The sequence below is a fragment of the Protopterus annectens genome, chromosome 4.part0 (genome assembly GCF_019279795.1).
Source record: "Protopterus annectens isolate FY-2018-M chromosome 4.part0, PAN1.0, whole genome shotgun sequence".
Classification (NCBI taxonomy): Eukaryota; Metazoa; Chordata; order Ceratodontiformes; family Protopteridae; genus Protopterus; species Protopterus annectens.
Genome location: NC_056733.1, coordinates 1,690,256,106 through 1,690,272,280, shown reverse-complemented (window position 1 = coordinate 1,690,272,280; position 16,175 = coordinate 1,690,256,106).

Below are 16,175 nucleotides of genomic sequence, written 5' to 3'. Positions count from 1 at the left end.
CAGTTCATATTGTAGTTCATGTAGTACACAGCCCAGGATGTCATCTCATCCTATGGATGCTGTATGCTTAGTTTTGGAGAGTGCATTTTTTACCTGTGTGGCCATTATTACAGGAATTTGGCAATCTTCCGGTATTGAGATGGGCCATTTAGGGGGTGAGAGGGGGGGTGATGTTGGCACTGAATTGATCTGCCAGGATATTGGCAATATCCTTTGGATCAGTATATTTAATGCCATTCTGTTTTAGCTAAGAGCAGTTCTGAGCATTGCCATTTAGATTCTTGACATTGTTATAGAATGCCTTGTGGTTGTCTTTGGAATCTTTGGCAATTTTATTTTCGTAACTAGCTTTGGAGGATTTTATGAGGGATCTCAGTTTCCTACTGAGGCTGGTAAGGGAGTTTTTTGCATCCTGGGATTTTCCTCTTTTCTGCAACAGTTTCTTCCTTTTGTTGTAAACTTTGTTTATGGCAGGGGACCACCAGAATGGCTTCCTTTTTTTGGAGGAGAACATCTTGGTTCTGTTTGGGATGGCACGATTCATGCATGAGTGGATGTGCTCGTACACTGCCTTAGTGTAGGATTCAGCAGTTGAACTTTCAGTTCCCATCTGCATGGGTGTCATGAAGTTTGTCACTTCTGACTGGAGTAGCATGAAGTTGGCTTTGGAGAATTTTTTTATGGAGGTTTCCTTACTGGGGGTGGGGGTGGGATGTGGATGTTAAGGGTGATTAGCAAAGCATTGTGGTCTGTCGACTATGTTGTCCCAGGCGGACAGATACTGGATCCCCTTAGAATGATACCAGAAGCTTAGCCAATTGTTGAAGTCAATCATTTTGTCTTTGTACTACAGCATCATTCTGGGCAATGGCAGGATGCTACTCAGGGCTAGGGTTATACCTGCTTGGGCTACGAGATTGGAGAGCTCTTCCATGTCTCTTTTCATGTAGTCCAGGGAGGCACATCTCAGGTCATTCACACCAACATGGACAATCACAGAGTCATATTGGTATTTGTTGTGGAGTGACCTGAGTGCATTGGTTATATGGCAGAGCCTGGCACCTGACAGTCAGCTGACAGTAAATATGCCTGACTATAGAGTCAGCTATGACTAGTGTGTTGGGTACGTTGTTTTGCCTTATGGGCTGTGGTTAAGTAGCACACTGAGTCTGTGGGTTAGGTGTCATTTGGGTTGTGTTGGTGGGAGGAGGTTGCTTGCATTTCTGCTTTGGAGGTCTCTGTTGCTTGAGCAGATTATTATTGAGAGCCTCTGTGAATGTTTTTGTGTTTCTATGTGTAGATTTTGGTCGTGTAGGTTTAGTGGGACTATGTGATGAGTGTGGTGTGGTGCAAGTGCTAGATAAGTGCATTTGTCACAGGTTGTAGTGTTGGGTGGTAGGAGGACAGGATTGTCTGTGTACATGAGGCAATTGCTACCTTGTCCCAAGACGCCCAGATTCATCAGATAGACAGGAAAGAACACTGAGAGCTGACCCTTGGACATGTCTGAATAAAAAACTATTTTCCTCTGCAAAAGTGAGTACAAAAACTATTTTACTCTAGGTAATGAGGAAGGTTGAGTGTTGTAGTAATTTGTAGCTTACTTAGTGCTTACAATAAGTTCTGAATAAGTGCTGAGCAGGAATAAGCAAATTCAAGTGCTAAAACTAAGAATCTGTATCTGGATCTTGTTGTAGATAGGCTACCTAGTGCTTGCCACTCCCACTGATAAGCTAAAAGGCTTCCCTCCAATGCAGAAAGACTTGGGGGCTCAGAAGCTTACAAACACTCATGGGTACAGCAAATCTGTATCTGGACTAAACTAGTTGCAGGCAAGGCAAGAAACAAGCGCAAACTCAGGCTTTTAAACCAGAAAGTTGAAAGAGATGGAAAAACTGCTGAAACAGCCAGTAAACTACAATTTCTGGGCCAGAAACTACTCTTGTGGTAAATAGGCTACTTTGTGCTTACAACTCCCATTAATAAGCTAGAAGGCTTCCCTCCAACATAGAACGGCATGGGGCACAGAAGCTTACAAACAGTCCTGGATACAGCAAGTCTGTATCTGGACTAGATTACTTACAGGAAAGGCAGAAAACAAGCTTGGAAGTGTAAATATATTATATATATATATATATATATATATATATATATATATATATATATATATATATATATATATATATATATATATATATATATTTATATATATATATATATGTATATATATATATATATATATATATATATATATATATATATATGTATATTTTAGTTAAGTGGGTTAGCTTTCTCAAAAAGTGTTCTCTGTATTAGAAAGAATGAGCTAATGACAGCAGCAAAAACACTTTAAATGCAGTACAAGCTAGCACACGAGTGTGTAGCAATATTAAGGCAAATACAGTTTAAATAAATGCAGATAAGTTAAAAATGACAAAAACAAGTTTATGAAAAATCAAATAAGGGCACTTGAATACTTAAAAGCACACAGAACAGCAAGTTAAGGTATTAAGGTAGAAGACAGTTATGTAAGAGCAGCTCAAGAAAGTATAAGTAATTTTTTTTTTTTTTTTTTTTTTTGTGGAGAGGGAGGGAACAGAGCAAATTAAAATGCTATAGGGGATGCCCTTCCCAAGTGCTCTCTCTGTACACAGCAGAGGAGATGGGACTGGTAGGAATGTCTGAAATCAAAATATGATCTCACTGTACTCAGTTGAGTGAGCAAATGAGACTGGCCCAGTAACAGTGTCCAAAAACAGATTTACAGCAGGGGCGGGTAATTCCAAAGTGGGTTTGCACGGGTTTGCATGGAGGTAAGCACAGCTAACTTTGGTTACTGTTTTTTATACTCAGTTAGCTTCTAAATTGCTTAACCTGTGTAGGTATTGCTTACCCCCATGCAAACAGGCTTAAACCCGCTTACTGCTGCTTAAAAGTGCTTACTCCCGCTTACCCCTGTGCTAATTTCTTTAAAAGAAAAAAAAAAGGTTGATAGGAAAGTGGTGAAAAAGGTGCACAAAGAGGGAAAAGCAGTAGGGAAAATAGCTAGGGATGTGCAGGAAGGTTGTGGGGAAGGTCCATAGCTGCCCATTTCTTCTTCAGCAACAGCTGTGCATATACACTGAATTTGGAGGTAGATTTGGACACTGAAACCCCTGGGAGAGGGGTGAGGACAACAATAATAAGTCGTGATGCCAAATAGACCTGATTACATTTGTCCAGTGGACACATGTTTGAAATGGACAGCTATGTATGGGGAAAGATTCTTTTTTTTTTTGGAACAGATTGCCATTTTTTCTTTTGTTTTTCAAGTGAGAGTGGGATGTTGGGGAGGGATAGTAGGTATATTTGAGGAGGTAGGTTTGGTAGGTTAACAGACAAGACAAACAAGATGCATACAGGGGCAGTATGTGACACATGTGGGGGTAAACACCTTGATGGGGAGGGGTGTTGGGAAATCCGAAACCCATGAGCCCCCTAGTGGAAACAGTGTGACTGAGGTCCCCCACTCATGGGCAGTCACCACTGCACCTTCACAGCTCCAAAGGTGGCTGTACTGGGGGCTGAGTCACAGCGCCAGCCTAACCCTCTAGTTGTGGCACATGACTCTTGAGCTGGCATAGCAGATCTCCAAGCTGCTGGTTGAGCTCACTACGCACTATGACCCGGACCTGGTGACGGGTGACAGGTTCCAGTCTGCACCCGGTCCCGGGGGTGGGTGAGCCCCATCCCCTGAGGTGGTTCCACCTTAAGGTGGTACAGGACCAATGGAAAGGGAGGTCCCAGGTTGGGCCCCAGACATGCTGGTGCCCAGTGTCACAGCCAGCTGTGGTGGGACAGGTGGGTCCGCTGGGACTGGTCTTCCCAAATGTGCTATAGTGTTTAGATTTTATCGTATGTGGGTTAGTAATAGTCATCACATTCCAGGGTTAGGTATAACAACATGAATAGATATTCCCATTAACCCAGACACCAGATATGGAACAGTTGCATAGCAAACAGAACACATGCATATATGGGACCACAGTGGTAATAAGAACAGCATGCAGGTACATTGATGGCACCATGCCACCAATGTTGGAATAATTCAATATAGCACATGCATGGGAACAATTAAAGTATTTATCAAACAATTTTACATTATTAGAACATTGGAGTCATTACATATCGGTTGGGTTGGGTATGTTGTTTATTGTTGGAGATATGGATGAGGGGGGGGATGTCAATTAACAACTAGTATATTCCTGTAGTCCACATTACTTTCCTAGTCAGTGCTGTTATCTGTAATTTACAAGTCTTACTACACTTCCCTATAGCCTTACTTTAGACAGTGATATGGCTGTCTTCATTGTTATACCTGAACTGATTTTACCTGCAGTATACACTTCTTACTTGGTATATGTTTGGAGGGAATGTTTGTTAACACTAACTAACTGTTTTTACACATACTCCCAGATTCCAGGTTGATGTTGTGCACATAGCTATGCAACTCTTTCTGCACACACTCTGGCCATGTGTTGACCACATGCAGGTGTACCAGGACATATCTAGACTATTGCCCTCTTCAATTTTTAGTGACTTCACACACACACACACACACACACACACACACACACACACACACACACATGCATGCTTTCCTACACAGTTATATTATGTAGCACAGTGTGGGTGAGAGTGATCAGTGATACTTTATTATTCAGAGGAACTGCAACACTTACAATCCCCTACAATAGCAGAGTAAACAATACCAGTACAGGGTATAATGGCTTTTATTTCTCAGCACAGTCTTCGTATCTGACGTACCTGTGGGAGCAATATTTGTTAGCACTACCTGAATGTTGCCACTCAAAGTTCCAGATTACACATTAGTATTATGCACATACATCTCACTCTGTTACTGTACACACTCTGGCCACAGCTTGACAACATGGGGTGTAGACTGGACATACTTGGCTTATTACTCTCCTAACAGTGTTGGGAGTTGCTACAGTGACAGGCTTGTTCTCATAGATGTTTGACAATCACTTGTATTCCCTGTTTGCTGGCTAAACATCTGGGATCATCCCACAGACCTGCCAAGGGGACAGGGGGGCAGGAAGCAGATATGGGCCCAGATAGTGAACATTCTGCTCTTACCTGTAAAGTTGTGGGGTATGATTCTGTATGCAGCCTACTTCCACTCCCAGGATTCAGACCATGGCTGTGTCTGCTACAACTTAAACACTGTCCATCAGAGTTGTGTGTGCTATATAGATATTGTTGCATATCTCCTATCTGCTTTCTGTGTTATAATTCTCCTGTATTCTTTTTTTTTTCAAAATATTTTAGTAAGTTTTCCAAGAAAGGTAAAAGACAACAAATGATAAACAGTATTCTCATTCTATGTCAAATTATTAACAAACAAGGTTAAAACTATTCACAATATACACACAAGCCTGAAACAAAACTGCAGATCACAGTTAAAATACACAAGTTCTTTAGTATAAGTATCAGTTCAGAAAGAGTTGTGGTCCATTTGTAAAGTCTCAATAAGTGCTAAAACTTTTGTCCAAGGATTATTAACAAATGTCTTTGGATTGATTTTAAGTTCTTTGGTCCTAGATTCTTTGATTGCCAGTTCTTTCACTGAAGACAAGAAATCCTCAACAGTGGGTGGGCAGCTAGTTTTCCATCTTCTCGTGATGCATTTTCTGGCGATAGCAAGTACTGACCATAGTAAATATGAATTATTCTTATTCAAAAAGTAACATTCATTCACATTGAAAAGAACTAATGATTTAGACAATAAGAAAGAATTAGTGAATAATGCTTTGAGAAAATCTGCTATGCTGTTCCAATAGCCCTTTAATTTACGACAATCATAAAAATGTGTGCCCAGTCAGCTTTAGTATGTTCTGTACATCTCCAGCAGGATGCTCTGGAGCTATTATTGATTTTAACTATCTTATCTGGTGTCAGAAATGCCCTATGGAGATATTGCCAAGCAAAAAACACTCCAGTAATGAGACCATGAAGTATGCTTGATGGATAACATAATTTGTTTGTTTTTCATCATGTGAAAATTTAAAAGAACAGCCTTTGAATATAAAGTTCCAGTATCTTTGATTTATGTTAGGCTTATAAACAATTAACATGTTATATGATTTTGAAATAATGTTATTTGTATGAAAGCTATTATGTAAAGTTTCACACATGAGCATTATCCTCTTTGGTGTTTCTTGATAAGATGAATTTTTAAGTATTATGCATAAATCTTAAGAATAAGTTAAGATAGTTCGTAGAATTAACCAGTTTTGAGGAAGTAAACCATGCTCTTTTATATGAAACTGAGAGTCTAAAACTTTAGTGTCATTTATGCATTAATACCAACATATAAAGTTCTTGGATTCCCAACTATCTAAAACACTGAGATGTATTTTATCAGGAAAATTCCTTGTAATTTTAAAGGGTGTTAGCAGTTCAAACCAGGTCTTAATATCAGCATTAGAGTTAACAAATTTTCTGAACAAATTAAAATAATGATTTAATGAATTTAATTTTGTGGGTTTGGCAATATTGTGTTGGGTAATATGACATAAGAAGTACCAGAACTTATTAAAATAATTATTCAATGGAAGTTTGGCTAACAGGGCATTTTAATTAATTAGAAAGGTTAGATGTAATAGTTTCCAACTAGGGTGATGTTGTTGTTGTCTTTCGGCTTTTGCTGGTTAGGGGTCGCCACAGTAGAACTCTGGTTCGCTAATGATTGGCAGTAGATTTTGACGAATGCCGAGGTGCCAGCTTGACGTTCAACCTTCAACGAAGGCACGCCCATTTACGCATGCCTTTCGAATGCCCACCCAATCGCGGGGAGGACATGCAGACTCCACATAGAAGGCACTCCCCGCACTCCAGCCGAGTGATAATTTGGATTAATCCAGTTTAAAATAATCTTACATATGGATGCATTAATATATGTTTCAATATCTGAGAATTTGATTCCTCCTTTGCTCCCAAGATCTAATATGATGTAAAAAAGCTATTCTGTTTCTTTTGGGGAACCAGAGGAATTTCATTAGTAATCTGTTTATATCTTTAATGTAGTGATATTTATAAGAAAAGTTAAGAACTAGAGCTATGTAGTGTATTTTTGGTAAAAGTGTCATTTTTTATTAATTGTAAGCTGTCTTCAAAGGTGATGAGAATTTTGTTCCAGCTATTTGTATGTTTATTTATTAAATTTATAATATTTTTATAATTATATTCAGTTGTGTTTTCTATGGGTTTACATAGTGTTATTCCTAGATAATCAAGAGAATCTGAGATTGCACCAATAATGTAATGATTATCTGATTGTACAGTTCCTTTCTTATTTAAGAGCATATGTTTAGATTTAGATCTATTGAAATGTAAACCCGAGATTTTCTAGAAATGGTTCATCACAGAATCTAATTCTAAGAGAACTGATTGTGAATTACATAAAGTGAGCAAGATATCATCTGCATAAAGCATTATCTTGGAATTATACTGATTGTAAATATTTATACCAATGATCTTTGGATTCTCATGAATAAGGGCAGCATTCTGACCTTGTATTACAACACTCTTATACAGATTTCCAAGACAGTTATATTTTGTAGGACAGTGTGGGCGACAGTGATGAGTAATACCTCATTATTCAGAGCAACTGCAACACTCGCAATGCCATACAATACCAATGTAAACAGTACCAGTGCAGGGTATCATTCTTGTATTTCTGGGCACAGTGTTGGTATCTGACAGACCTGTATGAGAAATGTTTTTTAGCACTACCTGAATGTTGCTACACACAGTACCAGATTCCACATTAGTATTATGCATATACATATCACTCTGTTACTGTACACACTCTGGCCACAACTTGACAAGATGGGGGTGTAAATGAGACATATGTGGCTTCTTAGTCTCATAAGGTTTTGGGGAGTTGTCAGTGTGCCAGCTTTGTTCTCATAGATGTGTGTCAATCAGTTGTATTTCCTGTTTGCTGCCTATACATCTGGGGTCATCCCATTGATTTCCCAGGGGGACAGGTTGACAGGCAACAGATATGGGCCACTCTACTGGACATTCTGGACATATCTGTACAGTTGTGAGGTATGATTCTTTATGCAGACTACTACCACTGGCAGGATTCGAACCATGGCTGTGTGTGCTAAAAAAACAGTTCACATCTCAGTTGCATGTGCTATTCAGGTTTTGATGCCTGCCTTTTCCCTGTTTTCTGTCTATGTGTCTTTCAGTTGTACTAAAGGGCCTCTAGGGATTACACCAGTCATATACAGGCATTCCTACACATTCTATTTATGGTGCATGGTGTGGGTAACAGTGCTTATTACAACAGTACTATTACATGAATGCAAATCTACATTACCGTATGATACCAGAGTACACACATGCAGTCCAGCAGTCAGACCTTTATTGTCAGGCTATTACGCTTTCATTTACATACATACTATATGAGTCTTTTCCTGCCATATTCTCTGGTGTATGCACTACTTGCCTTAAACAATACAGGTTTTATACAGGCAATGAATTTACTAATATATTTAGATTTATTTCCTATGACAGTACATGCAAGAGTTTTACTGACCTGCCTCACATCGCAACCTCTCCAGGTGACTACCATGGGCCTCCTGGTTCACGGCCCACTCAATTGCAGCTGTGGAGGACATAAGAGGAATATTTAGCCATACCTATCCATGATAACCATGAGCTGGCAATTATTACACACTTAGCGGGGTGATACTTATACACAGCTGGGACATCCCCTGCCATTCTAGCCTCTTGGACCCACTGCCCCAAGAGGTCCCCCTTATGCCACTTCAGGTCAGCATAGTGATGCCTGACCTGCTCCCCAGTTCGGGGTATGCCAGTGGCACTGGTGAGGTCACGGGCGAGACGGTCCCAGGCATCCGCCTTATATTGGGAACCCTGGTACTGACCCTGCAGCAGTCTCTGTTCATGGTCTTTGACAAGGAGTCCTACCATGACTTTGGACTCCTGGATGCACCAGCACTGTGCCCAAAAGTGAACACCCTCACCCCTTCCTGACATAGTGCCTGCAAGGGAAGCTACAACCAGTTATGAGATGTATTCCCTTCTCTTGGGTTTAAGTAGGGCCAATTTCCCACACTTTTTCATGATTGGCTGGTTTTGAAAAAGCTAAGTTATGGGCAAACCTGCTTACCTAAGGCTGGCATTGTTTAAAGGGATATAAAACTGGGCATATTGAATTAGTTGGCCTATACATTGCTTACACCTCCTAAGCTGGCCTGTGCAATGCTTAGCATTGCTTACATTTGACTTTGCATTATATTTCCTTTTTGGCATTGTTTATTACTCATTACATCTTATATGTATGCCTAGTATCCATGATTCATGTGTACATACACTGTATGGGGTCCTTGTGTTTTATTGGGGACGTCAATACTATATTACAATTACACCTGACGTCTGGGCTTACTGCTGTACTCCAGTTCACATATTTATGTTATGTAGTGGGTTATGGAACAGATATCTGTATACTGATTCCTTTCGCAGGTTCAGTTTGATTTTACTATAGTGAAGACTTGTTTGCTGATACCTCATTCTTCTGTACTGCTGTGATGGCTTGGTGGTTAACTACTGTAATTATAGTGTATAGGGTCCTGGGTTCAAGTCATGTAAGGCTGTTTTTTTTGTTGATGGCAGAACAAGGGTCATTGGATACAGAGTGTTTAAGGCACTTTTGAGCAGTTGTAAGTGGGTTTGCATGGGTTTGCGCGAGGGTAAGCAATGCTAAACTCTGGTTACATATGCATGCAGAGAGTTAGATTCAAAATTGCTTAACCTGTGTGTGCATTGCTTACACCTATGCAAACGGCCTTAAACTTGCTAACTAGTGCTTAAATATGCTTACTACTGCTTATTGGTGCTTAAACCTGCTTGCTAGTACTTTATTCATTATGACACTGACACTGCACATGTGCATTTGCTGCAGTACTCCAGTTCACAAATATATGTTATTTAGTGGGTTATGCAACAAAAATATTGGTCTATTGGTCATAACATGCTTTGCCATGGAAAATGGAATGTAGTGGAGTGGGACTCGAACCGGGAATGCCTGCTCATAAGGCGAATGCTCTACCCACTACACTATTGCTATGCTGCTTCATTTGCATATATCTTCCTTGTTATCCTCTTCAGCCATTTAAGCTGCATTAACCATAGCTAAATGATGGGCACACCCGTGCACCTATGGTTAGCTTTAATTGGATTTAAAAAAAAATAAAGAAATACAGGTTTGTTCATTTTATTTGTATTTATTTGCTGTTGTACACCAGGGGGAATGTTGGTGGGGATATGCGGATACCTATGAGCGTTCTCGCTCATTTCTTGGGTGTTTCTGCTGTTCTTCATTGCGGGGGCATGTATATTCTGTGAGCTCTGCTCTCAAACATGCCCCCTGCACTCTTACATGCTCCATGTAAAATTAGGAGCTCAGGGAGTGTGCCTCATTAATATGCATGGCAAGCTGCCATCCAGCTCCTAAACAGCCGGTTTCGTGCAGGACTAAGCTAGTCCTGCATGGAAGATTGGTAAATCCGGGGGAGTGTCTTTACAACCTGAAAGATTATTACAAATAAACCATCAAAGGCTGTAGGCATCAACATATAGTACAAAACTGATCATGGCAAAAAATGTATAAACAGATTTGTTGCTTATGAATGTGACTAGAGTTACTGTATGCTGTACCTGTCTAATCTTTTGAACAGCATATCATTCTCCTATGTGTTGTTTTCTGGTACTCTTATTTAAGATAGCATGCTTATCAATTTCACTAAATGATAAATCATACTCATGGAGGTTTGCATAGCATTTTTGAAGTCATAGTTAACACTCGTATCAATACTCATAGGTTCATAGGTTCATAGGTTCATACTAGGCTATCTGCCCGAGGGCATTTATAAGCCTAGCCCATTGTTTTGTGGTGGGCCACCCCTTTAGTATATGGGGAACTATACCCATTATTTTTGCTTGCCTCTGTCGAGCAGTGACAGTGGAGGTGAGGTAATTCCTGTCTATATCCATCCATCTCCCATCCATTGGTCAAGATTTCTTGAACAAGGGGCGACCAGGTGCTTTTGCTCACAGTACCGGGTTTTCAGGTCCACATTAGTGGAGTCTTTGGGTGATGAATCCATCCTCCAGCACACGTTCTATTAATAGTCGCTGTCGAGGTTTAAGTCTCCCTCCCTTGTGGCTCTGATGGATCTAGATTTTGAGGTGGATCATTTCTATGTTACTTGTATGGTGATGGCCTTGTATGTTAGGCAAAAGGTCACCTCTGAGCAGAGCACTGGTCGGTGGCTGGAGGGCATCTTTCAGCAGTCGGGCAGCATAGGACAGATTTGCTTACCCTTTATCCTTTTGCAGGAGGAACTTTTGGGCCCTCCAGCTGCGGCAAGTGGGGATACATACACATTCAAGGGTCTTGTACTCAATCATTGGTCTGATGGATGAGTAAAGAGGACCATGAAATCCCTCCCTGATATGAGAACTCTTCCCTTAAGACTTCCTAACTACTTTAGCTACATGGGTGTCGAACTGCATACATGGGTGTCGAATGACAGACTACTATCAACCTGGGTCCCCAGGTCCCTGATAAACCCCTATGTTGTAGCTACAGGATAACCTTTTTTACCGTAACTAGGGGTATGTAAAACACAGATGTTTCTTACATTTGATATGTAGAAGTGCATTCTAGAGGTTTAGGTTTAAGAAATTATTGTACAGTGAGCTTTAATGTTAAACAAATGAAGTGGGCTAATTCAAAAACTATATAGGCTTTTCATAACCAAATAATATAAATTGGCCTTTTGCTGCAGGAAGAAATGGTTTCATGTTTCAATCTTGACCCCATTTCAGACTATGACTGTTCAATAAATGTGACCTCAAGCCATGCTTTAGAGACCCTAACAAACTTATGTAAAGCTGGGGCACAAGTTTCCATGTGCTACTCTCCCTATAAAAATAATACCCTAAGTCTAATGATGCACTATTAGCAATCTAAGTACAACACTGTATCTGAGGAATCCTCCGAATGTATTAATTTAAGATATGAATAGTTTCCATGCACTTGACAATATGCTAATCTTTGTAATGACGACAATGAATATAAGAACATTCTGCAGATCAGTAAAGTAACATTGTCCAGTTGTACATTGACAAATCTAATTGTTTTTAGTGCTGTTGTTGAAATCAAGAGCTGGACAATCATTCCAAATGTCTAATTCTACCCAATTTGTAATGAATCTGCTAATTACAAAATCTGTCACAATGCATGTTTTACCACAAAGGAAAGCATCATTTAGCTATAACAATATTTTCTGGGGAAAAACCTAAATGTTTATTCCCCTTTTTAAGTCGAAATGTCTTAACAGTATAGTGCCTTTATTTGAGACAAATGCAAAATGTAATATCTCCTCTTTATTCTAACTGGTATCAATTAAAAAGTCTAAGATAACAATGAAATATTAGTTCACCATCCACATAGCAATAAACTTGATTTTTCTCACTTCCCATTTTATGTTATCTTATAAATGTCAGTCCAGACACAGTACTACAGAACTGAATACCAATTAAACAGAAATGTGCAGGACGTCACGAAAACTTATCATGTCTTGCATTGTTTTCATTCTTATGTAGTAGTACAGTTTAATGCAATTTATTTTTCTTCTAAAAGAGATTTGGAGATAGGCTGGTTCAAACAATGAAGATTGTTATATAGACTGTTGGTAAGAAAAGTTACTGCAGAGTGACCTTCTACATTTGGGTAAGATATGCAAGCAGCACTGTTTTTGATAAAGCCACATTTTGTGCTGAATGATGATTGTTTATTTTAATTCCAGGTCTTAGAGGACTTTCACTGCTTCATAGCTTAATTCATTAATCAATCTTGCTGAGGTAAGCAGTCGGGTAACAAATGAGCTGTGTAGACATATGCTTTCAAATACATTAATTCCATAAGTGTCAGGCCATTAACTGTGGTGCTACAATCTATTAATGGAATATTTTCCCTTATTTCTTTACAGTGAACAGTTTGATACTTGAGTACAGACAGCACTGACTGATACAAATTATTTTTAGTTTCTTTCAGCATTTCTGAAATGAAATGGTGTAAAAGAGTACTGGAGCAGTTCTTTGGTACTGCAAATGCAGCTACAAACACCAGGCTATATGTGATATACTACAGTTTTATGCCGGCATCTCAAGAAGAAGGTTGGTCAAGGCTTGTGAAATTATTTTGCTAGTCAGAAGTTTTGCCTTGCAATGTTTAATGACTTTCATTGTTTTAAACTAAACATCAACAAAGAGAGAAACAAATGGACTGAGTCATTTACAAAAGTGAAAGACTTCATGCTTTTAAAATATTATTTGATGAAGTGTAAACAGCTGGCAGTCACATTTTGAAAAAGACACACACAAACACATACACAAGGCACTTTCCTATATATATATATATATATATATATATATATATATATATCTATATATATATATATATATATATATATATATATATATATATCTATATATATATATATATATATATATATATATATATATATATATATATATATACATAGATATATAGATGGAGAGACAGATAGATATACAATGTGTGCATGTATTTATAGTTGCGCACCTATATATATAGGGATATATAATTTTATGTGTGTGTAATAGCACATGAAATCCAAAGCTACAATGAGTGCATTCAAGATGATTCTTTTAAAGATCAGCACCTGCACAGTAAGTAACTGTCACCATTTACAAAATACAGTAATTACTCCCTGAGGTATTCTTCTTTCTCCCTCTCTCTCCTTGTTTTCCCATTTCATACTTCCTTCATATTAAGTCTACTTATTTTCAGCTTTACCCCTTGGGTAAAGGAAAATGCTGATCAAAATCAATTGCAGCTGAAATGCTGAAGTTGATTAATTTGCTGCCAGTGTTGTTAGCAAACGGAGGGGAGAGATACAATGCTTGAATAATGACTAAAGTATCTTATTCTTTTTTATAATGAAATATGACAATCTGAGGAACCATTTTTCAAATAACAGCTATATATCAAGTAAACATTCAGTTAAAGACCCACTTCTGAACCTTGTTTTGTTTTATAATGTCATTTTTGGGAGGATATGCTCAAATAATGTAATTGATTTGTTTTATAGAATATTAGTTTAGAAGTGATTAATGCTTAATAGGGATTAAAATCACTTTTTAGAAAACAATATAGTAGTTATTAATGGCTGCCTGGTTAAGTAATATAAAGTGTCCATTTAATGCAAATTAAATGGAAAAAACTCAAAAGCATGTGTATTTCAGGGCTTACTAGAAATTGTTTCTGGGATTGCATGAAGAGAGGTACAGAAAAATGTCTCCAAGTGTATGCGTGTTAAATAATATAGCTATGCATTTATGTATCATATGCATATGTACACACATTGTTAACTCAGTAGGTGCACTAGGCCAGTAAAATCTTTTCTGCCATAACCAAGCGTAGAATCAGTATGCAGACTTCTTTAAGTAAAATAAGCAGTATGCAGGCTTCTGTAAGTAAAGCAATGCACATGTACATCTAACATTTGCAAACTAGGTTGCACATGATACTATTTCTTATTTTTTTTTTTACGTTTGTTGACCAGGCTAGTCTAACTGGATGCATGTCCATTTTCAGCAGAGGCCCGTGGAGATAAACTCCACTTAAACAGATTAACAAAAAGATAAACATAAAATGGTTAACATATAAATGCATGTACAAAAAGTAATAGCAGATTATTACATAACATTTCAATCGTTGAATACAAAAATTATTACAGAACATTATATAAATTTGCTAGAACTCTATTCTCAAGGAAAAAAAATAAAATGTTAGAAGCATAGTATGGGATTAATGTTAAAAGTGAGCTTCATATTACATAATATGATAACATATAAGGTGAGTTAAATAAGTACATAGAAGTACTATTGCAGTTTGCTTTGCAAAGCTCTCTAATAAGTCAGGTGCGTGTGTGTGTGTGTGTGTGTGTGTGTGTGTGTGTGTGTGTGTGTGTGTGTGTGTGTGTGTGTGTGTGTGTGTGTGTGTGTGTGTGTGTGTGTGTGTGTGTGTGTGTGTGTGTGTGTGTGTGTTTGTTTGTGCGCACGTGTCTGAATATTTGTACATGCGCATGCTTGCTCCTGTATATCGACCTCGTACATGATGTGTGTAACTTGAACTTTTTAGTAGCTTTGGCAATAAATGTAAATTAATTTAGCTGCCTGATTTATAATATTATTATTATTATTATTATTATTATTATTATTATTATTATTATTATTATTATTATTATTACTCTGATCTAATTTCCAATGTCACTTCCAGTGTCACTTGTTGAACACATATAGATGGTTGTATTATAAAACATAAGCATGGGTCATGTATATTTCTGATTAAACAAATTGCTTCAATTAGGACTGGGCAAGAATTAAGAAAATGATATCTCTTACTGGGTGATGTTAAGTCAGAAATATTAAGGGAGAATTAATCTAATAGCCAAAGTCTCATCAAAACAATAATTTCATATATTTACATGGCAGAATGAGAGCTTTGGAGCTAAAATTACTGGGATCCATGGATGTTGAAGTGAGGACTGGTAAAGATTTGATTTACTGAAGTCTGAGTATGAAGCAGAAATTGGACAGCATTCTTAATCAGTGTTTTGGTAGGAAATGGCTGCTATCCAACACTAGAGTGAGCGTTAAAAGTGTCTCTTAACGTGAATGAGAGCTGTAGTACTAAGCTGGATGGGAGTGGAGATGCTAGGTGAGCAAGCTATATAAACTGATAAATGTTCAGTTACCTGACTAAGAACAAGTCCTTGGAAAATAGGTTATGCATAGAAAGAATGTTCAGATCCTTGGCTTAAGTGAGAGTCTGGAGGGGTGAATATGATACAGTTCAGTGACATCTGGTTAACGGTCTTATCTAAAGCTGAACATGCTATGGAATACCAAGTGATAAGTGTACACACAATGGGATAATGGGATGGACTACAGATCACCCGGAGAACCCTGGCATTCCATAGTTAAATGTCATACCTACAGACTTAGATAATGGGCTGTAATAA